Source organism: Schistocerca americana, chromosome 1, assembly GCF_021461395.2.
Source record: "Schistocerca americana isolate TAMUIC-IGC-003095 chromosome 1, iqSchAmer2.1, whole genome shotgun sequence".
Classification (NCBI taxonomy): domain Eukaryota; kingdom Metazoa; phylum Arthropoda; class Insecta; order Orthoptera; family Acrididae; genus Schistocerca; species Schistocerca americana.
This window is the reverse complement of record NC_060119.1, coordinates 713,365,496-713,391,633: the sequence shown is the minus strand read 5'-3', so window position 1 is coordinate 713,391,633 and position 26,138 is coordinate 713,365,496.

Sequence of the window (26,138 nt, the reverse complement as noted above, 5' to 3'; positions counted from 1 at the left end):
CCTGCGTGTTAAAATTACGAACAACTTCAGTTGGGAAGACCACATAGATAATATTGTGGGGAAGGCGAGCCAAAGGTTGCGTTTCATTGGCAGGACACTTAGAAGATGCAACGAGTCCACTGTTAGAATATTGCTGCGCGGTGTGGGATCCTTACCAGGTGGGGTTGACGGAGGACATCGAAAGGGTGCAAAAAATGGCAGCTCGTTTTGTATTATCACGTAATAGGGGAGAGAGCGTGGCAGATATGATACGCGAGTAGGGATGGAAGTCGTTAAAGCAAAGACGTTTTTCGTCGCAGCGAGATCTATTTACGAAATTTTAGTCACCAACTTTCTCTTCCGAATGCGAAAATATTTTGTTGAGCCCAACCGACATAGGTAGGAATGACCATCAAAATAAAATAAGAGAAATCAGAGCTGGAACAGAAAAGTTTAGGTGTTCGTTTCTCCCGCGCGCTGTTCGGGAGTGGAATGGTAGGGAGATACTATGATTGTGGTTCGATGACCCCTCTGCCAAGCACTTAAATGTGAATTGCAGAGTAATCATGTAGATGTAGATGTAGATGTAGTAAATTCATCACATAGATTGTAAAATACTGATTCACATATGGCGTTACAAATTTCATATACATGTAATCACTAACAGTTCAGTATCACGTCGTGCATCTCTTCGATGTAGTTACCTGTGACTGCAATCATGCGACTTCTGTTGTGCATCATCTTCGTGAGAAGTACGGCACTTCTGAATTTAGTTACACATTTTTTTAACTGTTGAAAGTGAAGATGCAGGCTCCCATAAATCTCCACTTAATTTGAAGTTCCGTTGTCGACAATCGTCAAACGTAATTAATGTAACTTAATGTCATTTCAGTCATTTGAATGACACAGGCATTCCTCAAAAAAATGGTTCAAATGTCTCTGAGCACTATGCGACTGAACATCTGTGGTCATCAGTCCCCTAGAACTTAGAACTATTTAAACCTAACTAACCTACGGACATCACACACATCCATGCCCGAGGCAGGATTCGAACCTGCGACCGTAGCAGTCACACGGCTCCGGACTGAGCGCATAGAACCGCGAGACCACCGCGGCCGGCAGGCATTCCTCGGATGCGTTAAAAAGTCATAAAAATATATGTGTAAATCTTGTTTATAGTTTTAAATACTGAAGTGTTTGGAATAAGTGTAGTCGTTACAGCAAGGGTAGTTCTGGGAATGAAGAGAAAACGTCTTTAAAAATGAACCGAACGACGTGAAATAACAATCATGACTTCATTATACATCCTTATATGTACGTTTCCATGCACATCATTTCAAATAAAATTCTTTACAGAGTATTACAGAACCTCGGTGTAAATGACACTTGAGATAGGGATAAAATCTTCGTGTATTTTTTGTTTTCCATTTTCTTTAAGAGATACAATAATGTTGATTGAGTTAGTTACCTTTCAAAAGGCTACATACAATTGTCCTTGAGTAAAGACGGGATTTAATGAAGACAATCCTGCTCTTTGAAGCTTCTGTCCTCCTACTTGTTTACACTGATTGCGAATGCAATTTTTACAGGCAACTGCCTTCTCGTCAACTGAAAAGCCATGCTTGGATCAGATAGTATTAAGTTTATCCGTGGTATTAGAACAGTTTTCTTGGAGTCAATCAGCTGAGAATTAATTGTAAACAGGAGACGTGCGAAACTTTCGCACTTCTGTAGCTGTAAATGATGACAGTTACTGGAATGAGTGTAATCGTTGGGATAAGGCTAGCTGGTGACAATGACAACTATGTTCGTCGTTTCGGAAAGTATATTCGTTTGGAAAAGTTAACTTGTACGATGTGAAGAGATAACGGACTACCGCCGTGATCACAGCTATTATCTATTACAATTCTCAATATAAATCATCTAGTTAATAAAAAATAAAATTGTGTATGTAATAAGATAATATGAAAAGGTAGTCTCTTATCGTATTAATAAGTTAGGCCTAACACCCGCTGTACCATGCAGCCACAGTTGCAGTATGTGTTGAAAATGTTTTTCTTGTGCCTCATCGTAAGCATGTGCGTAGTGTGTTCTGTCTCACACGTTTACATCGGCCAGGGTGCATCCGAACCGTGTCAAAGGCAGCATGAATACGCTGCTCCAGTGCCTCCACATATGGAATGGGTTCTGCATACATGATGCTTTTCAGATGGACCCATAACCAGAAATCCCACTGGTTGAGATCTGTCGAACGGGCAGGTCATGCAACTAGACCTCCTCCTCAGATCCATCGACAAAGAAAGACACGATTGATATGCGTCCGGACTTTAACAGCGAAGTGGGCTAGAGCAAAATCATGTGGCAGCCACATAGCCCTTCGAACCATCAATGGCACTTCTTCCAGCAGGCGAGGCGAAGTCACCCGCAAGAAACGCCGATAGTTGCGGCCTGTTAGGCAACGTGGAAGGAAGACTGGTCCCAAAATACGGTCGCCAGTCATCCCGGCCTACACATTCTGGCTGCACCGAAGCTGATGATTCGCTGTCACCATATCACGGGGTTCTGCATACTGTCCCTCAGACGATTGTTTTAAAGTTGAAGATACCACTCCGCGTAATGATGACCTCATCTGTGAATCGGATTGGTGACACACATCACGGAATTGTAGTTGCCTGCTGAAGAATCAATGACAAAACTACTCCCAATGTGGAAAGTCTGTCGTTAGTAACCCTATATACGCTGCGAGTGATAAGGCTAGTAACAATTGTCATGGAGAATGTTCCACACTGGCTTACCCTGTACTGGCGGGCCAACTGCTGGTACTGACACGGCGATCGCCTTCCACAGTGATTATCACATTTTCCTCCAAGTATGACGTCCTAACATTTCAGGTACATGCTTCATGCTTTCCAGCTTTCTGAAATGACCCTGTCTCAGACAAACGGCGAAACACTCTTGCAAACATTGAATGATGTGCTTGTTGCTGCCGGGATAGGTCTCCTGAAACAACCTTGCTGCCCACCGCCCGTTGTCATTTGCCTTTCCGTAAGTAAACGTAATGTCGGCAAGCTCTCGTTTCGAATGCGGGACCTATGTGTACAACACTGTATCACATCCACCACAAAGTAAATCAGCAAGAGAAGTGAATCGGACACAACATTACCGATTGCTATGGGAGGTGAGACAGCTATGGTATGACGTATGAGGAACAATACCACCCTCTAGGAGGAAACGGTGCATACTTTAACTGTGGCTGGGTGGTTCAAATGGTTCAAACGTCTCTGAGCACTATGGGACTTAACATCTGAGGTCATCAGTCCCCTAGAACTTCAAACTACTTAAACCTAACTAACCTAAGGACATCACACACATGCATGCCCGAGGCAGGATTCGAATCTGCGACTGTAGCGGTCGCGCGGTTCCAGACTGAAGCGCCTAGAACCGCTCAACCACACCGGCCGGCTGGGTGCATGGTACAGCGCGTATTAGACCACAGTCTCTATAACATGGAAACCATGCATTTCCGGACATAAGTTCATTACACATTTTTTGCTTTGAATGCTCTCATCGATCAATCCCTGTAGTTTGAACACGATGGAAAAAATAATCCTGTATATGTATGGAGCCGGGCATCTATGATGCTCTTTTATATTAAAATTTTCCGTAGGTAGTAAGTTTTAGGCCAAAATCGGTATGCAATGCCAAAAGCCGGTTGCAGAACCTTTCCAACGATACCTCATATATTCCCGCACGATTAGTATGGGTTGAGAAAAAGGGATGTTGACATGAATTATAATATACACACTACTGGCCATTAAAATTGCTACACCACGAAGATGACGTGCTACAGAAATTTAACCGACAGGAAGAAGATGATGTGATATGCAAATGATTAGCTTTTCAGAGCATTCACACAAGGTTGGCGCCAGTGGCGACACCTAACGTGCTGACATGAGGAAAGTTTCCTACCGACTTCTCATCCACAAACAGCAGTAGACCGGCGTTACCTGGTGAAACGTTGTTATGATGCCTTGTGTAAGGAGCAGAAATGCGTACGATCACGTTTCCGACTTTGATAAAGGTCGGACTGTAGCCTATCGCGATTGCGGTTTATCGTATCGCGACATTGCTGCTCGCGTTGGTCGAGATCCAGTGACTGTTAGCAGAATATGGAATCGGTGGGTTCAGGAGGGTAATACGGAACGCCGTGCTCGATCCCAATGGCCTCGTATCACTAGCAGTCGAGATGACAGGCATCTTATCCGCATGGCTGTAACGGATCGTGCAGCCACGTCTCGATCCCTAAGTCAACACATGGGGACGTTTGCAAGACAACAACCATCTGCACGAACAGTTCGACGACGTTTGCAGCAGCATGGACTATCAGCACGGAGACCATGGCTGCGGTTACCCTTGACGCTGCATCACAGACAGGAGCGCCTGCGATGGTGTAATCAACGACGAACCTGGGTGCACGAAGGGCAAAACGTCATTTTTTCGGATGAATCCAGGTTCTGTTTACAGCGTCATGATTATCGCACACGTGTTTGGCGACATCGCGGTGAACGCACATTGGAAGCGTGTATTCGTGATACTGGCGTATCACCCGGCGTGATGGTATGGGGTGCCATTGGTTACACGCCTCGATCACCTCTTGTTCGCATTGACAGCACTTTGAACAATGGACGTTAGTTACATTTCAGATGTGTTACGACCCGTGGCTCTACCCGTCATTCGCTCCCTGCGAAACCCTACATTTCAGCAGGATAATGCACGACCGCATGTTGCAGGTCCTCCTCGGGCCTTTCTGGATACAGAAAATGTTCGACTGCTGCTCTGGCCAGCACATTCTCCAGATCTCTCACCAACTGAAATCGTCTGGTCAATGGTAGCCGAGCAACTGGCTCGTCACAATACGCCAGTCACTACTCTTGATGAACTGTGGTATCGTGTTGAAGCTGCATGGGTAGCTGTACGTGTACACGCCATCAAAGCTCTGTTTGACTCAATGCCCAGGCGTATCAAGGCCGTTATTAAATTCTGGGTACTGATTTCTCAGGATCTATGCACCCAAATTGCGTGAAAATGTAATCACATGTCAGTTCTAGTATAATGTATTTGTCCAATGAATACCAGTTTATTATCTGAATTTCTTCTTGGTGTAGCAATTTTAATGGCCAGTAGTGTATGATAGTGTTCTGGTATAAGGATCATCTCAGTGTCAGAACAAACAGTTTCTACTTGACATTATAATTGGAAGAGAAGCTGACTCGGACTTGTGTTCCATACCTTTTCTTGAGGTTCTATAAAATGATCCCAGCTCCGCAGCAAATTTGACAGCGACGGTGGAAAAAAAAGCCACTCAAGATACAGAAAAGTCTCTGAATTGAAGATATTCTTCATAAATAGAATAAATGGAAGAGGGAGCGAGGGGAAAATTACGCTGCCTTCCGGTCGAGCAGCTCCGGCAGTAACTTTTGACAGCAACATCGCTCCACGTCCGTCCCGTTTGGCGGCGGCAGGCTATTACGGAGGGCTCGCATCTGTATGCATCAATGCGGTGCGTCAAAGCACGCAGCGCGGACAGATGGGCGGCCGGCATGCGAATTCCGCTGCTACCGTGCCAAGCGGCACGCGCCGCGCCGCTCCCTCGTCACGCAATAGCGCTGGCGGTGCGAGGAGAGGAGTCGAGAGCTAATTCCCTGCCAGAAAAAGAAGTAGTAACCTAAACGGGCATACCCAGTGACGGGCAGGGAGGTCAGCGTCCTTCTCTCCCATCTTTCTGGAAAAAAATTTTCGCATACCAAACTTACATACAGACCTCTCAATTTTATAACAGCTGGAAGTAAGCCGGAACATGAATTGGATGTTGATTAGCATCAAGAGTACGAAGGTCCATTTATGGTGACATTTCAAAACTACAGGGGTTGGACAAAACATCTACATCTACATCTACATGATTACTCTGCAATTCACATTTAAGTGCTTGGCAGAGGGGTCATCGAACCACAATCATACTATCTCTCTACCATTCCACTCCCGAACAGCGCGCGTGAAAAACGAACACCTAAACCTTTCTGTTCGAGCTCTAATTTCTCTTATTTTATTTTGATGATCCTTCCTACCTTTGAAGGTTGGGCTCAACAAAATATTTTCGCATTCGGAAGAGAAAGTTGGTGACTAAAATTTCGTAAATAGATCTCGCCGAGACGAAAAACGTCCTTGCTTTAATGACTTCCATCCCAACTCGCGTATCATATCTGCCACACTCTCTCCCCTATTACGTGATAATACAAAACGAGCTGCCCTTTTTTGCTCCTTTTCGATGTCCTCCGTCAACCCCACCTGGTAAGGATCCCACACCGCGCAGCAATATTCTAACAGTGGACTCGTTGCATCTTCTAAGTGTCCTGCCAATGAAACGCAACCTTTGGCTCGCCTTCCCCACAATATTATCTATGTGGTCTTTCCAACTGAAGTTGTTCGTAATTTTAACACGCAGGTACTTAGTTGAATTGACAGCTTTGAGAATTGTACTATTTATCGAGTAATCGAATTCCAACGGATTTCTTTTGGAACTCATGTGGATCACCTCAAACTTTTCGTTATTTAGCGTCAACTGCCACCTGCCACACCATACAGCAATCTTTGCTAAATCGCTTTGCAACTGATACTGGTCTTCGGATGACTTTACTAGACGGTAAATTACAGCATCATCTGCGAACAACCTAAGAGAACTGCTCAGATTGTCACCCAGGTCATTTATATAGATCAGGAACAGCAGAGGTCCCAGGAAAAGCCACGACAAATGCATGCTTGAACATAATTGCAGATGATAGCCGCACCTGCAGGTGCTGCTGTTGTATTTGACCACAAACGGCACCTGTGTAATCTCCACGATACGTTACTAGTGTAAGTCCTGGTCATACAGAGTTCTGTGTGGTTGTAGTCCATTTATCTCGTAGCTAAGTGAACTCGAAAGTGGGCAGATTGTTAGTACTCGTGTGGTGGGTTCTTCCGTAACCAAGGGAGCCCAAGTGTTTGGTTTCTCAAGAGGCACCGTATCGAAGATTTATACCGCTTACAGGGATAGCAAAAAAATTCCATCCGCTAAGTCACAATGGGGACGAGAGTGTGTGTTGAGTGATTGTGACAGTCGGTCACTGAAGAGGACTGTGACGAAAAGTAAGAGAACGACAGCTGCGGAAGTCACTGCAGAACTCAATGTCACATTCGCGAACCCTTTAAGCAGCAAAAAACACGGAGGGAGCTCCATAAGTATGGAGTTATAGAGCGGGCTGGTATTCCAAAACCACCCTCCGGTTATGCAAATGTCCGTAACAGGAAAACGTGGTCCCGAAACCATAAAACTTTAACTATGGAGCCGGCCGAAGTGGCCGAGCGGCTCTAGGCGCTACAGTCTGGAACCGCGCCACCGCTACGATCGCAGGTTCGAATCCTGCCTCGGGCATGGATGTGTCTGATGTCCTTAGCTTAGTTAGGTTTAAGTAGTTCTAAGTTATAGGGGACTGATGACCACAGAAGTTAAGTCCCATAGCGCTCAGAGCCATTTGAACCATTTGCACTAAGGAGCAATAGGAAAAACTCATTTAATCAGATGTCCTGTTTCACACTGTTTCCGACTTCTGCCCTAACCTACGTCCCAAGAGTGAAAAATGGCGGGGGTCGGTGATGATTGGGGCAGCCTTATCGTGGTATTCCCTTGGCCCTATGGCTACTCTGCCAGGTCGGTTTACTGCCAAGGCGTATGTGACCATTTTGCCTGATCAGGTCCATCGCATGAGGATGAATTGTCGCATCTCCCCTGACAACGGCAGTCAGCAAGTCTCAATACTATTGACCCTCTGTGGCCTACTTTTGAGAGAAGGGTGCGTGATCGCCATCCATCTCCATCATCATTTTCAGAAGTTCCCACTATTTTGCAGGAAGAACGATATAAGAGTCCCTTGACAACCATACAGGATCTGCATTTACCCATTCCGAGAGGACTCGAAGGTGTTTTGAATGTCAACGGTTTTCCTACGCCGAATTAGGCATGGTAAAGTATTGTGCTTTTAGTGTTTCCGTATTTTGCCCAATCTCTGTATTTCTCCATTCACTGTGAAATTAACGCGTTCCGTCCCGGCAACCAGCAGATTCCAGGTACGTTCTTAGTGACTTATACTCGAATTTCTATGAAGTCGCTTTAGAATAATGCTTTATTATGGTACATACATTATCGGATAACACATGATGTTTTAGAAAGATTCATCCGGCAAGATCATATCTTCTACACGAATGAAGATAACATCTTAGAAAGACTATTAACTTACCTGACGAAAATAAAAGTGTACCTTGGTGCTAGCTGTAAGATTCCAATTCATGTGATTGCTGTAAGAAGTATCCCCTGGCGCTGCGATTTCATTCGCACGCTCGGGAGGAAGATTAGCACTTAACGTCCCGTCGGCGTTAGAGTGGGAACACAGGTTCGGTTTAGGGAAAGAAATTGAAAGTGCCCTCTCAAAGGAATCATTCCGGCATTCGCTTTAAGCGATTTATGCAAATCATGATAAATCCATACCTGGAGTTGAACCAGCACCATTCCAAATATTCTGTGTTTTGACACTGCGCCGCCTCGCTTTGCTACAGGAATCATCCACCTGCGTATGATGGAGATTGCTATTGCTAGACCATGCTGAAAGTTCCAACTTGCTACAGTATGGAACAGCACCGCACAGGCACCTGAATGCAATAGTATTTATTAACAAAGAGTTGCAACGATCGATCGGTTGCAAGCAACAAAAAGGTTCAAATGGCTCTGAGCACTATGGGACTGAACATCTGAGGTCATCAGTCCCCTAGACTTAGAACTACTTAAGCCTAACTAACCTAAGGACATCACACACACCCATGCCCGAGGCAGGACTCGAACCTGCGACCGTAGCGGTCGCGCGGTACCAGACTGAAGCGCGTAGAACCGCTCGCACACACCGGCCGGCATGCAAGAAACTTACGAACATCGTATAGCATCAGTCCCGTCCAAGATCACCATATCTGACTATACGTGATTTTTTTTTGTGATGAGTGTGAAACAATTTGCCTACGTGTCTTATTATCCAACAACTTACGGTGAACTACAACGCATACCAATTACATTGAATGCAGTAATTCCAGACATGCTTGTGAAATCAAATCGTTCTTTTGAACATAAAAACTTTGTACGCCCATGCGTTAATCGAAAATCATCCCTAGTTTCCACCTTTATTCTTGCTGAATACGTGGTCTTCCAAATTCTGGTGAATCTTTCTGAAACACTCTGTATCATAAACGCTTTCCTGCAGTGAGGGTCCTTACCAGTACCAGGTGTCAACAGAGACATTCATGTTTGAACGATCCCCCAGCATTAGCGAATTACGAGTAATACAATAAGAAAACACAAGAAAAACTACTGCATCTTGTCGCCGTCAGCTACTATTATGGCACAAATGATGAAACGACCTTTATCTTTTGTTATTAATAGATTAAATCAGAGTCACCAAGCAGAGAGTGAACAACAAAGTTCAGGGTTCGCCACTTGAGAGGGTCGTCATGAAGAATGAGTGATCGTACAAAAAACGAAACTTTGGAACCATTTGCGAGGACGTGAGGAAGAGAAGTAACTATTGAAAGAAACACATTTTAATTTCCACATGACAGGGTAACATTTGTTAATCGCGTATCTTGTTTACGTTCCGGGTTACAAACGTTGCTAAGTTTGACGACCAATTGCATCCACGACAGCCTGCAACCGCACTAGGATTGCTCTACTGCTGCCCGAAACAGCGATGGACCATGGAAAGTTCAACCGTTGTGACGTAGCTCGTGAACTGTTTGAATATTGCTCATTGCATCCAGTACCCTCAGTAATGGCAACAGTAACATGTCCAACAATTTGTAGCGTAACTGGCCGTCATCCTCTCGCAGGAGCAGTTCCAAAATCGGCAGTTAATTCGAACTTCTGATTCATGTTCTTCAACCCCCGTGTGGAAAGGGGGCCTCTCCTTCAATGCGACGATACTCGTAGAGAGCAGCAGCATTTCTGACGTTGTTTTGATAAGGGCGCATTACGGGTAAAACCGTGCTCACCTTCTTCAGTCTTATGTTGACTGTCTGCGACTGTAACGGACACGCTTGCGCTTCAGCCTCACGTCACCGTATCAGTACGGGCGTTCAACAGCAAGTCATGACATTAACACTACGAACAACGCAAATGCTGCAGCAGTCTGGTTCAAATGGTTCTAAGCACTATGGGACTAAACATCTGAGGTCATCAGTCCCCTAGAACTTAGAACTACTTAAACCTAACTAACCTAAGGACATCACACACATCCATGCCCGAGGCAGGATTCGATCCTGCGACTGTAGCGGTCGCGCGGTTCCAGACTGTAGCGCCTAGAACTGCTCGGCCACAGCGGCCGGCTATATCAAGTGTCATGCACTCATCTTCACTGCATAAATGTTTCATTATTATTAAGTATAGTGAAGCTAAAGGGCGGAAATGGAAGAACAATGATTTTGGTTTAAGCTTACATTGAATACAACAGCTTTACACTACAGCATCTCATTGGTACAATTAGTTAGTCGGTTTGTGTGTGTGTGTGTGTGTGTTTATGTGTTTCTGTGCGTGTGTGTGTGTGTGTGTGTGTGTGTGTGTGTGTTTTAGTTATTCCTATATTCTGTCTGAACATCATACAAGTTTGGATACCCGTACAGTAAATAGTTTCAGTCTACACTGGCTCAAGTAGCAAAAATTCAATTATGACCACCCTGTGCAAGGTCGGTTTATGCTGCTGCCGGCTGACAGGAACAGACACTCAGCTGCAGCGAGCAATCTGCTATGACGGACCTGGTATTGGTGTCAGCAGACTTTTGACGTCAAGTAAGGCGAAGACAATCAGCAGTCTTGAAGCCGTATTTAGCAGGTGCCACTAATTGCGTCCTGTGATAGACGCTGAACTTTTGGAACTTCAGGTTCAGTGAGTGCCTTCGTTTATTTTCTTCTGGACTTCAAATTTTTTTCAGATACAACGATTCGGCGGTTTAAGTTCTATTACGGTTTTCTGGCCAGTAAATACTGTAACTGTAAAAACTACACTGATTAAATATGCCCCACATGTTCTCTCGCATATCTTGTGGGCCTGGAGTTTGGAGACGTACGTGCCAGTTTCACCAAGTAAAACAGGTAACTGTTCTTGCACGTGTTCTTAAAAGTACCAATGACTGGTTTTCTGCGAATGGTACCACCCCCAATTTTAAACAGATGCAACATATTCATTTCTGCACATCTATGTATACTACACCAGCGATAAGTATAACACATGCTGAGAAAATAATAAATAGGGTCGAAACTTCTAAATTCTTAGCAGCTGAGAATTTAAACTGAAAGAAGCACGTTAGGACCTCTAAAACAACTTATTGCAGCCATATTTGCACTTAAAATCATTGCAAACCTTGGGCAGAGACAAATCTGGAAGTTTACAAACACACGTCAAAAAAAGCTTTCCATCACCCAGGTTTCCAGAACTCCTGAAGATAAACGTTGATTGTGGATATTGTACCACAGACACAGTCCCTTTGACTCTTCAGAGATGTCACTAAACCCGCCAAAAGATATAAATAACCAAGCATGAGTAGCGATTATTAGACGGAAGAGGTCCGACAGCCGATCAGTTGCAGTCATTCCACCAGGAAAGAGATACACGGCTCGTGTTGTCTGTAGTTGCCGGCCGCGGTGGCCGTGCGGTTCTGGCGCTGCAGTCCGGAACCGCGGGACTGCTACGGTCGCAGGTTCGAATCTTGCCTCGGGCATGGGTGTGTGTGATGTCCTTAGGTTAGTTAGGTTTAAGTAGTTCTAAGTTCTAGGGGACTTATGACCTAAGATGTTGAGTCCCATAGTGCTCAGAGCCATTTGAACCATTTTTTGTCTCTAGTTCAACCATGCCTAGACTGTCAATACCGCGATTCGATCGCGTCCGCATTGTTACTTTGTGCTAGGAATGGCTCTCAGCAAGGGAAGTGTCCAGGCGTCACCGAGTAGACCAAAGCGATGTTGTTCGGACATGGAGAAGATACAGAGAGACAGGAACATGCCTCGCTCAGGCCGCCCAAGGGCTACTACTGCAGTGGATGACCGCTACCTAAGGTTTTTTGCTCGGAGGAACGCTGACAGCAACGCCACAGTGTTCAATAATGCTTTTCGTCCAGCCACAGGACGTCGTGTTACGACTCAAACTGTGCGCAGTAGGCTGCATGATGCGCAATTTCACTCCCGACGCCCATGGAGAGGTCCATCTTTGCAACCACGACACCATGCCGAATGGGCCGCTCAGGACTGGCATCACGTTCTCTTCACCGATGAGTGGCGCATATGCCTTCAACCAGACAATCGTCGGAGACGTGTTTGGAGGCAATCTGGTCAGGCTGAACGCCTTAGACACACTGTCCAGCGAGTGCAGCAAGGTGGGGGTTCCCTGCTGTTTTGGGGTGGCATTATGTGGGGCCGACGTACGCAGCTGGCAGTCATGGAAGGCGCTGTAATGGCTGCACGATACGTGAATGCATCCTACAATCGATAGTGCAACCATACCGGCAGCATATTGCCGAGGCATTCGTCTTCATGGGCGACAATTCGCGCCCCCATCGTGCCCATATTCTGAATGACTTCTTTCATGATAAAGACATCGCTCGACTAGAATGGCCAGCATGTTCTCCAGACATGAACCCTATCGACCATGCTTGGGATAGATTGAAAAGGGCTGTTTATGGACGATGTGACCCAGTGACCTAGTAACCACTCTGAGGGGTCTACGCCGAATCGCGTTTGAGGAGTGGGACAATCTCGACCAACAGTGCCTTGATGAAATTGTGGACAGTGTGCCAGGGCGAATACAGGCATGCATGAGTGCAAGTGCACTTGCTACTGGGCATTAGAGGTACTGGTGTGTACAGCAATCTGGAGCACCACCTCTGAAGGTCTCGCTGTATGGTGGTACAACATGCAATGTGTGGTTTTCATAAGCAATAAAAAGGACAAAAAAGATGTTTATGTTGATCTCTGTTCCAATTTTCTATAGAGGTTCTGGAACTCTCGGAACCGATGTGATGCAAATCTTTATTTGATGTGTATTTTGTATATTTCCATTCAGTAATGTCATGTGGAATAATGTTCCGGGGTAATTTATTTTTAAGACAGATTGCTCAAGAATGTTCTGTATGAATAATATGTGGTGCTTATCCTCGATAATTTTGTAGACATACGTGTAAGTAGTTCGGCATTCTGACTGCTGCTTCACAGTATATTTACTCCCTCATGAAGATCGTTATAAATAATCCACTTCAAAAGGAAAAATAATGTACGTAATGACAATGCCAGACGGAAAAATGACATTCATTACTCCACATTAATATTGTCTATAGCTCGAAGGGGTGCACAATGCTGCAACCAAAATTTTTAACGACGTAGTCAGTGATATAGAATGTCTGACAGACACCAAAGTAAAATTGGAAAACAAACTGAAGAAGTTTCTCCTTGATCATTCTTATTTCGTAGATCAATTTCTATCATTGTAATTTATAAAAGGTGGAAGGTAGGAATTACTAACACGCACACACACACACACACACACACACACACACACACACACACACACACATACAGAAACACACACACACACACAAACCGACTAACTAATTGTACGAATGAGATGCTGTAGTGTAAAGGTGTTATATTCAATGTTAGCTTAAACTAAAATCATTGTTCTTCCATTTCCGCCCTTTAGCTTCATTATACTTAATAATAATGAAACATTTATGCAGTGAAGATGTGCGCATGGCACTTGAAATAGCCGGCCACTGTGGCCGAGCGGTTCTAGGTGCTTCAGTCTGGAGCCGCGCGACCGCAACGGTCGCAGGTTCGAATCCTGCCTCGGGCATGGATGTGTGTGATGGCCTTAGGTTAGTTAGGTTTAAGTAGTTTTATGTTCTAGGGGACTGATGACCTCAGATGTTAAGTCCCATAGTCTCAGAGCCATTTGAATCATTTGAACACTTGAAATAAACGTGAACATACAGAGGACTGTATGTTCAACATTACACATTAAATCAAAAAGTCAGTTCATGTGAAGATACTTTATGACGTACGTTGAACCAACATAAAGAAGTGTTGCTTACTCGCGCTCGTCTCGGGTTGTTCGGCTTTGGTAACGCTTCGCCAGCACCAGTAGCGGGCATTGTCAGAGATTCGCCCTTCACTGCTGATGGTGGACTAGGCTCTATCCTGCAGCTGTCGGTTATTGTGTAGTTTCTTCTCTCAACGTCTCTCCATGTCTTTCCCAGACCATCACCGCTATACTTATCATGGAAGGTTGGTTCGTTGTAGTAAGGGAATCCACGCTCCGTTTATCACAAGAGTTCTCTCTTTCTTGTTCAAACTACTCTCCTGACTGTGAATTTCGATGGTGTCCCTGAGAAATTTAGATTAAACCTTTAATAACTCTTGCCACTCGTGCTAGAGAAAAGTCAGGAAAACCACTACACGACCGTTGGCAGAAGCTCCCGAGATGAAACCAAACGGGCAAGAAGTCAAGAACTGCCCGCGAAAGCTTCAACAATTTTACTAAAAAGTTCATTCTTTCATCGCACGACGTTTGATAAACTTGGGATATACAGACGAACAATACTTTTATGAACGCTGTTCTATGTAAGACGAGGTTTCTCCTTAACCAATACAATATCGTGGGAGCCGTTTGATACCCTACTTCTCCTGTTTACATCAATTACAAGTGTCACACCTGAGACATGGCGGTGGTATGGGTGTCCACTGTCCACGCTCATTGTATTCCTCGTCCACCACTGCGTAAATTAATAAAATTAAAGAACAACACAGCAAATATAAGCATATCTAGCTGATAGAAGATTTTATTAGAATAACTGTGGGGGAAACCGCAACATGGTCAGAGTAACGGCTTGCGAGGTCTTTATGTTTTAATTCAGTTGGTCGGCCTTGATACACGAGTGCTCGAAGCGAGCGGACTCTGCCATGCGGTGTCAAAGTGGATATCCCTTCTTTCCAAATGGTTGGATGGCTGCAGAGTAGCAACAAAAAAAAACGTCCTAGACAAAATACGGCCTATAATGTTACGGATTGTACCAGGAGAGAGATTAGATACTGGCAGACATCATTCTGCAAGGGTCCCGCTTTTAGGTATCTAAGGAAAATATTCCAATGTCAAAAATATTCGCTATTATTATAGGTAGTAGCGTGACGTAATTTTTGCCTTGGTGAGGCAGCCGAGCAGAGGTCGCGCCATCGTGAGAGAGAACGAGGCAGGAGCCCGGAGCGTGCGCACGTATCGAGAGACTGCTCTGCAGTTATGCCAAAGTAAGCTTTGTCTTTGTGTATATTATATACATAATGTGACCTAAAGTAAAGTTACATAGAAAATGAATTAGTTTTGGTGATTATAAGTGTTTTTGGCTTTGCGACACACTCAGAGTCTTGACGGTGTCAGACAATGCGCAAAGCTTTTGCCAGTCGCGATATCATTGCAGCAATGCAGATGAGTAATTATGTTGTCTTTACTGTTCCGCTGTGTGCTGCCTCAGTGGTGTGACATCATTGTCTCTGATGACCATCTGATAGTGACCGGGAAAGATCTTTGTTATTTTGTGCTCGTTCCGAAAGTGCTGGAATTTCCAAAACTATCCTGGCGGTGTGTAGCATCAAGATCCTCGTGGAAGGTATATTTTCAAACAGAGTAGAATTTTGGGAGATTATTAACGTGCCTTCTGGTGCAAGTAACTTTTCTTAAGTATCGGTAGTTTCGGACGAAGAGACAAAAGTTACGTTGGCGATTGTACCATGAATTCTGATCGAAGCAGCTGGAACTTGGTGCCATTGCTGTAACGAATGTACACATGCGAAATTAGAAGACACTGGGCCTCAATAATTCATCAACATATTACCAGATTTGGTTGTGACTTATGTAAGTGGATAACCCCTTCCCCAACGTAGTATCTTCGTAGTACTCTCGTACTGAGAATTCACAAGCTAGTGAGCAAAGTGGGTACGTCAGGTAAGTTTGACATTTGTGCACGGCGCTTTTGGACTTCAGATATGCAGAAACACTTAATCCACACCGACTTACAGGCAGTTGATGTTTTATACGTTGGTAGTTAGAGTTTGTACCGTCGTTATTTCCTCTCGTTACATACCGAAGTATTTCATTTGTCACAGACGAAAAAGGTAACGAGAAGAGCTCACTTAAAATACGAGAGGGAACCTCAACAAGGTTACACACTGCTCGCTCTCTGATAGAATAGTGTTTGCTACCTCATTCTGGTCGTACCGAAAAAAAAACATTATACTAAAGCCCCAATATCTTCTACACGAAGTTGTTAAGACTGATATCTGTACTATACGAGTTGGAGCACCATGCAAAATACGACCTTTGCATTCTGTGACTGGAGAGTAACATAAGAGAACGAATTCCATCCCGGATGGCTCACTGACGAACGAGGCATTCGTTTAGCGGCTGCTGCCGGCGAATCTCCGCGAACCCATAGCGCATAGGCTGACACTGTAACGCTTCGTTACGTGCGAAAAGGCTCATCTCTGTTCATCTGCCTGTGAGGAAACCACTGTCAATGCTCACGGAGAGAAGATCGACAGACCGCCCAAAGGCTTTTAGCGGCTATCAGGCTTTACGCTTCACCGCCTCCCAAACACCTTCTGATGACTCATCAGCACACAGGCCGACAATGTCTCCCAGCGCTTTCATTCTGCCGACTGCCATGGCCTGTAACCGAAAGATGTGTTCGCCAGCTGTCCTTTATAGTAGAGCGGAGCTTATAGCACAGTCCATACCAAAAACTTTGTAATATACCATAGATAATTGTTCTCCGGTTCTGATGTAAAAGGTGATGTGGGTTTAATTGAAAGTTTCAGCAAGACACTAACATATACGTGTACACTTATTTTATTTCTCTGGTTTACTCGGTACTTGAGAGCGCTCATGAAGAGCACGCCGGACGTACAGTTTATCCGACCCATTCCTAAACTTGGTTTCCATCACTGTAAAGAAAAAAAGGTATTTTTGTTGCTGTGCTGATTTCGTTTTATTAAGCGGGAACATCTTTATTTGTCTGATTAGATGTTCTTCACAACTTTGTTTAACGAAGGGTCTACAGTTGCACAGAACACACACGAAACTTATCAGTAAAAGACGAGAGGAACGGCATCACCTAAAACCATAGCTCAGAGGGTAGAAACACTATAATAAATTAATGCACTTGACTATAAAAACAAATAATTCAATACGTCTAGGACATGTACAAATTGTTTCTATTTAGGGGATAATTTGACGTCTGTCAATAGCAACTGAAGAGCGCTGAGCTGAAAATTTATAACTAGCGATAAAGTAAGAGGAAGAAAGGAGATAGCTAAAGCTTACCATTCACTGATGATAGCGCTAAAATGCTTCAATAAATGGAATAAGCTGCATAGTGTTCAAAGCGGTGACCTGGCCGCAGGACTACTGCGCTTAAAATGTTTCTATACACGTGGTTAACAATAATACTGAAATGAAAGGCAACAGTTTCTAATTTTTTGTTTTTAGTTAGCTTCGAAACCAGGTGCGTGGGCAGCCCAGGGTACGTGCAGGAACAGTCTTTGCACCATTAGGACGAGCATGATAATATTCGAATGCTGCTCCAACAATCTGTTGAAAAACAGACACCACTGTGGACTCTCGAGTCGCTCAAAATGAATTACCCATCGCCTCATATCGGTGAACGTGTTTACGAGCAGGGAGTGAAAGAATAACCGTTATTAAGGTGAATAGAAATTGACTGCGAAATAAAAACTCAAAAATAACCAAAACAGAGGCAGTCTGTTAGAAACTGTACATCTTTGCGGAAATCAGAAAATAAAAATCTGCTACTAAGTAATATTTAATATCACGGCGCACCACCTTGACACTGTAACATCCTAGGACCTTTCACGCCCTGCTGACCACAATGTTGCGCAGACGTTGCCGCTGTCACGTGTGGCATTCTTGGACGGGAAAAGCCATCTAAGACTCAACAAGGAACCCACGGCGGCGCTCCGCTAGTTCCAGCTGGTTCCAGGAATACTCAGTCACTTTCATTTATGTTACATTCTGTTGATTTCCGTTTCCAGGAGGAAAGTAATCACGAGGTGTGTACGCTGTGACCGTTCATTCTCCTCTAGAAAGACGAACCCATCTTCGAAATGTTGACTGTAGGGCTAGAAAAATGGGCAGAAGATCCTGTCCCCCTTCACGGTTACCAATTGACCATTGTTAGCGATGTCAGGAGTCCGACATCCATACATGATACAGGCCCAAAACATGATTAGCCCACCTCTCCAACTAATGGAATTGAGTGGCTGAGACGTGCTTCGGTACCTGGGTACTTACACAATCTTGTACGATCGTTTTTAGGCGTCTGTAAATCTGCACTTGTCGGTTAAAGAAACACAACGCCATCGATTCAGTTTCCATTCTAGGTGTTCGCTTGCCCACCTTCGCCTGCCGCACTCATTCACGCTGTAAGATTTTTGCTGTTAGACTTTTACTGTTACAGGGTTAGAGGCAACACTGATAGCGTGGAGATGATTGAGTCTGTCTAGATCAATGGTACCCAACCTGGGGGTAAATACCCACTGTGGAGTAAAATGAAATTTTTTGAGTTGTAAAATGTAAACGACTCGATTCTGTTTCATCACGAAACTAAATTATTTTCAAAAGATCATTACCATTATTACAATTTTGTAAGACTCTAATATTGATTATACAAGTTACGGTAGAGTTTACAGGTTCCTCACATAGTCAACCCACTACACACGTATGTTGTCCTTTGTCCCGTACATTACTCATTATAAAAGTGAGACATATGCGTAACAAAATATCTCAAGAAAATGTCTTCTCCAAGTTGTAGATAGCATTTGCGGTAGTCCAGAAATTGCTTCTTTACTCACTTCGAAACAGATGTATCGATTAATTAACAGCACTACACAGCACTAACTAAGTAAAGGCTACTACGGTGCTGTACACAGTATTACTTTTATTATTATTAAAATTATTATTACTATTAGTGAGATCAGACACAATGCAATAACTGCCTGAAGCCTTGCAATTTCTGCCAGAGTAAGGAGTGCAGAAGTAAGGAGTGGAGCAGTCAAGTGATTTACAAACAGTAAGTATAGTGCACACATTTTAAACGGGCTTGCAGTGTGGAGGTCAAATAAGTTCCGCAATGGAGAGAAGCAATGCAGGGAAAGTGTGTTTTGCAGCAAGTCTCTACCTTCATTGTGGACGGTTAGCTTTCTTCTCTGAGGAATTGTGGATAGCACTTGCGATGCATCACGAATTCCTTCATCAGTCATTCTAACACACACACACACACACACACACACACACACACACGCAAACACACACACACAAACTCTTAAAATAAACGTGTCCCAAGAAAAGTCTTTCATTCTACAGATTAGTTAGGTGTTAAAATTGGTGATAATGTGGGGGAGGGAAGGGGGAAACAGACAGAAGCGGGAGGGAGGGCAAGGGTACGGGCTAATGTCTAACTGCTCTTAGGGGTAATGGTCTAAGAACGGTTGGGAACCGCTTGTCTAGATCGACGCAGGCCTACAAGCTGTATCCAAAACGGCAGCGTGGTATTTGGTTGCTTTCTGCACAGGGTACGTACGAACCGTTATTTTGTTAATGGTGGTCATCAGTAGGAAGTTCGGACCGCGCCTGACCGCCAGGAAGCAGATTTTAAATGTTTTGTCCCTCAAGATAGTGGTTAAATGCTCGAATGACGAGCGGTTCTAGGCGCTTCAGTTCGGAACCGCGCTGCTGCTACGGTCGCAGGTTCGAATCCTGCCTCGGGCATGGATGTGTGTGATGTCCTTAGGTTAGTTAGGTTTAAGTATTTCTAGGTTTAGGGGACTGATGACCTCAGAAGTTTAGTCCCATTGTGCTTAGAGCCATTTGAACCATTTTTGTTCGAATGACGTCGCTGTGGTATACGCTAATCCGGCGAGCAAATGCCAGTACTAACAACGTCTCTCGTAATCAAGTGACAAGTTACGCACGGTTTAAGCTTGACATGGCATGCTGACAGACTGTTCAGTGCACTTAAGCCGCACTGTGCCGTTCACGATTATAGACACAGCGCGCTGCACTCTGCTGCACTGGGAAACCAATTTACTTGTACCTCCATTAAAATGAGTCTGATCGCACCGATTTCTTGTGTTCAAAAGCTGATGAGCAAAAGGTTTCCGATACTATTACTATTTCTTTATTTATTCGAACAGACCTTCACAGACTTCGCTAAATCTGTCTTCAATTCTTGCTACATGCGTTCTTCTTCCTCTGCGCCCCCGTTCGTTTCACATTTTCTGATTTTTGCTTCCTGAATTGTTCGATGTTGTGTGGCTGTTTTCTTTGTCTTTCTTGTTCGTCACCGAAGAACACCTTCTGACTTTGGTTCCTAAATAAATTCCTATTATGTTGGTCCGTTATGTTGATGTTTGCTTCTATGACGTCATTTAGTGTCTGTATAAACCATGCTGGTTGTCGTTTCAGTTTCATAATTTTACTATGGATTTGCCTCGTCAGCCTCTCTCCTTTTGCACATTGTATGTATTATGTTCTCTACAGGTTCATGTATTTCTTTGTTAGGTCATGGCGTGTGGTATTCTGTTTCTGTTGTCCTTGTTGCAAGTATGTTTCCAGCCAGCCTTATTTTCAGTTTCATAATTTTGTTCATGCCACCTTTCCGCACTAGTGTTTCGGCGTCATACAGAATCTCAAGTCTCACTACTGTGTTATAACGTTCAAGCCTTCTTCTTGTATTTGCTTCTGGCTTTGGGGAACTAAATGTTCTCTTGTTTGCTCATATCTCTAGACTGTCCTTCACATTGTTGTTTATGGTGAGCCATTCATCTGAATATTTGAATGAGGTGACTTTCTTGATTTTTTTGTTTTGTTTTTTGTTTTGTTTACAGGTGATTTCAGTAGATAACTTTTAGCGTTTGTAGTGTATGTATATATCGATGGTAGGCAATGGAAACCTCATAACTCCATCTGCCTGTGAAATATCGCGATTCCAGTAACCAGTAACTCCATTATTAATGAGAGATCTGAAAGTGCGTGCATTTTTCTAATCTGTCTGTATATGTATATTCAGAAAAAATAGAACACCGTGAACGACTAGAGATAGCACATTCATATTTACAGGACATGTACATTAGTATGTTGTGCAGAAATGATTATTATTTCAGTCACCTCGCTTCAGCACGTGTCCTGTGTCTAGTAGGCGTAGCGTCCACCATGGGGCCTGATAACTTGTTCCAGGGGTGATAGCAGCGACGCGTACAAGGCGCGAATGCTGTGCTATGGTATAACCATCCATGCTTCATTCACCTGGTTCCAAAGCTCATCTGTGGTGGCTAGCATTAGGCCACAGCGCTGCTGCACCCGTCGTTTCACCGTACACCACACATTTTTGATTGGTGACAAGTCTGGTGATCTGGCGGGCCAGGGCAAAAGGTTGACATCCTGTCACACCAAGGAGCCAAGTGTTAATGTGGCAACATGTGATCGTGCATTGTCTTGCTGAAAAATGGCGTCTGGGGTGTTGTGTTGTAAAGATATGGCTACTGGTCGCAGGACGTCACTCACGTAGGTCACGCTGGTCACAGTGCCCTGGGCCCGCACGAGCTGTTGTTTTAGGTTGTACTCAACAGCAACCCATACCATAAGGCCTTGAGTCGGCGCTGTACAGGGGATGGGCAAAATAACGTGAACAATGGTAGTAATGGGATGGTTGTGTTTAACCGGCAACAGAGCAGGTAAGGGACGTGTCGCGCTGGACTGTGAGTGTTCAGCACGGATTAGGCATCAGTGCTGGTTGTTTTCGAGTAGTGCACACTTCGTACTTGCATTCAGAGGCTGAGCTCTACGTGCAGTGAAAGACCTAACAGAGTTCCAAAAAGGGCAGATTGTGGGGGCCGGCCACAGCCTGGGGGATGTTTCCAGTATGAGGTTGTTATTCTGCAGCGGAGAGTGCGCTGATATGAAACTTCCTGGCAGATTAAAACGGTGTACCGGACCGAGACTCGGACTCGGGACATTTGCCTTTAACGGACAAGTGCTCTACCATCTGAGCAACCCCAGCACGACTCACGCACCGTCCTCACACTTTCACTTCTGCCAGTATCTCGTCTCCGCTATATCCTTTCTTTCAGGAGTGCTAGTTCTGCAAGGTTCGCAGAAGAGCTTCTGTAAAGTTTGGAAGGTAGGAGACGAGGTACTGACAGAAGTGAAGTTGTGAAGACGCGGCATGAGTCGTGCTTGGGTAGCTCAGATGGTAGAGCACTTGCCCGCGAAAGGCAAAGATCCCGAGTTCGATTCTCGGTCCGGCCCACAGTTTTAATCTGCCAGGAAGTTTCATAGCAGCGCACACTCTGCTGCAGAGTGAAAATCTCGTTCTGGAACGTTTTCGTTATTTCCAAGGTCGGGCCGGGTTTACGTCTGGAGAACGCCAAAAGAAGCCTACCGTAATCCTGATTGCTTGATTTCAGCTTTGATATTTGGCATTTAGCTATTACATCTTTCCAACGATTAGGCCTTTTGCGCGATCTGATAAGCACATTTTCAAAGTTTTTGTGTGACTCGTTGGATGTTATTTAGCATGCCCAATATACTTATTTAAAACCTAATATTTTCACTCTTGAACCCGAAATACTACGAAATTTTTATTTATTGCATAAGGAATTTTGGAGCTATGCTTTGTGCAAGTGCACTAGAAGACAATGTAATACAGTTGACTTTCCTTATTAAAAGCTGCACCCAGTCGGAAATAATACTGCCACCAGAAATCTTGTCATGCCCTATATCAAATCCACTGGGGAAATGTTTAAAGGACAGTGAAGTTTCCAGTGATACAATCTGATTATCTGAATATATCTCTTGCCGGTATTGCAGTAATATACACCGTTTTCAGAATAAAGTGAGCTGCTGTGAAACCGGAAATCTGCGCTTCATTAATTACATAATACTTGCTAACTCACATACAAATTTTGTCCGTTCACCTGAAACACGTATGTTGTGTGGCGGCGATGGCGAGGCATTGCAGAGTCTCTGACCAGAGAGCTATTTGTCATTCCTAGTCTGCGCTTGACCGCGCGAGTGTTGCGAGCAGCAGTCTGTCGGTAGCAGTAGTCGAGTTCAGTTGCGAATGGCAGTCTGTTAGCACTAGTAGTCGAGTACGGTCGCGAGCGGGATGCAGTCGCAGGCGTCGACATGGGTCTCTGGTCAAGATGCTGAATGAGGTATATTGTTAATTAAGGTAACCAAGCTGCATTGCGCACATCAGATAACGTAAAGTTTATTTATTGTAATTAATTTTCAACAAGTGCCCCAATAATAATTTTGATTTCAAAGCAATTTTTAAGAAAAGAACCATTTAATTGAACCAACGATTTCCTTCCATTTCCTTTAAAGAAAAGTTTCAGTTAAATTTCAAAAATTAAAAAAAATAATACTTGCAATGCATTTCCTCCAAGCCGTGGCCAACAATAAGAGCAGAACTTTGACATGCAGTTTCGAATGAGGTAAGAAATTAATTATGATTTTTTGCACAGGGCCAAAGACCGATATTTCGGTCTAATTGAGTTTTCATTATCGCTGAAATTTCATTGTCATTGACTTATCTTTCATTATTTTTGTGGGAGCTTACACCTGGGTCAGATAGCTAGTATTCATTTAATTGTCATTGTCTTTAAATTTATTTGCTGGGAGGTTACATTAAGTTGTATTCTAGTTAACATTCAATTATTGTGTTTCAAAATCTCTCTGGGGAGCTTACACTTAGCTCAATGACTATTCACATTTAAAATAATATCATTTCATTTTTTGTGGGGAGGTTACACTTGGCGACACCCAGTCCAGGATCGTATTTCGTTGAGAATCTTTTGAAAAACAGTCAGATATCTGCTCTTATTTGCTAGATATAATTAGGATTTGGCGCAACGCTTTTACTAATCTTGTGACTTTCTTTCTACAGGTCAACGGCAATTCGTTGCTCTGTTGTATTTGTGTTTGTTGCCTTTTGCATTTTTGCTTATTTGTTTTGTGAATAATTGTGACTATTGTGAAAATGCCGCGAAAGACTGTGAATAGTGTATCGCGAGGTATTATGAACGAAATCACCGATTCAAGCAACTTTACCGATAGGACTTGTGACACGCAGTGTAATGATGACAATCCTGCGTTCACTGACAATCAGTTCGTTACAACCACTAATGATGAATTTTACCTTAATGATGAACAAGCGAACTCAATTGTCTCCTCTGTGAATTTGACGACAATTGATGACGCGGAGCGCTCTATTGTAATGAGCGCTACGCTACCCAGCTTAACATAACCGGTTTGGAAAATTCAAGTAACGTACAGACAAATTTTTCGAATGAAAATGATCGGTGTACTGAAAGTACGACGGATTCATTTAATTCCGAAATAGTGTCTGACAGTGTACGTTCGACTGACAAATCTTTTTGTAAATTACAGAATGACCAAATGGTCACACAGAACGTGACAATTGCGTGTACTCCATCACAGAACACTGAGAATGCAACAGCTACTTTTGATTTGGATCAATTTATGGCAGTAATGCTACAGTTTAAGAACGAAGTTAGTGAGAAATTAGATAAAAATAATGAAAAACAAGACAGTCTTAAAGAAGATCTCAAACAACAACTTAGTGAACAGAACAAACACTTTAGTGAAAAATTAGACAACAATTCTAGGCAGCTTGCTGAACAAATTAGAGCCGTTGCCGCGCAGTGTCATGACACTAAGGAACAGTTACACGAGGAAATTGAGGCTTGTTCAAAGAAAAATAGCGAAGAAATTAGGTCTGTTGCTCAAGAATTAAGGGAAATGCAAACTGCCGCAACAGAAACACTTAGAGCGGAAATTAGTACAGTCACTAAACAATGCTCTGAAAAAGCTACACAATTACGCGACGAATTTAAAGCAATGACAGCAGAACTTTCGCGCACAATGGATGAAAAGATTGACGCGAAATTCGAACAACAGAACACTCAAATTGACGAACGTTTCAATCTTCACATACAAAACAGTGATACGCGTTTCCGCAAATTTATTCAGGATCAAAATAAAGTAAAACGTCAGGTAATGGAAACAATCACTGCACAGAGACAGGAAGACAAACGTAAAATGTTTGCGAAGGCAAAAACATATGTAAACAACAATATTGCTACAGTATCGGACAAAATTAATACCATCGAACAGTTGAACACTGAATTACGTGATGAGATTTCTGACCTTAAATCAAAAACAGATACATACACAACTGATTTTCAAACAGTGACTGACAGACTCGAACAATTAGAACTAACACAGGATTCAGATGTCGTCAAAGCTGACGTTAAAAAACTGAACGAAACTACACGTAAATTGCAAAAACAGATTAATGCCTCTGACACTAAAACTGATGAGCAGGTAAAAATACTGACCGAAAAATATGATGAATTGGCCAGTCGTATTGATGTTATTGAAATTAATAATGACAGTAAATCAGACGATACCTCACCGGTTTCATTTAATCAAACACCTGAATTTCAAAACCTACAACAGACAATTAATGAGATAGATTCATCTAATAACACGTTGCGTAGAAATTTGTCAAATTTACAGCAAGAGGTAACAGATATGAAAAATATTTCAGTTAATAACTCAACACAGCAGACGCCACTTAGTGAACATTCGTCAGACTTACGCAGCGCGTATAATTTGGGCAATCTACAGAGAGTACGGGACTTAGATTCAGAACGGACACAGACAAATAGATTTTCTTGCAATACAGAACCTGTTCCGTCATACAGAGATGATAATTTCGATTACAAACATTTTCTATCGGTGAGGAAATTCAAAGTGTTTAGGAATGACAGAACACAGATTCATCCGCTTGATTGGATACAACAGTTTAGTTTTGCTTTTCCACCGACTTGGCCTGTAACACACAAACTTGAATTTATTTGCAGTTTTTTGGAAGGCGAACCGGCAACT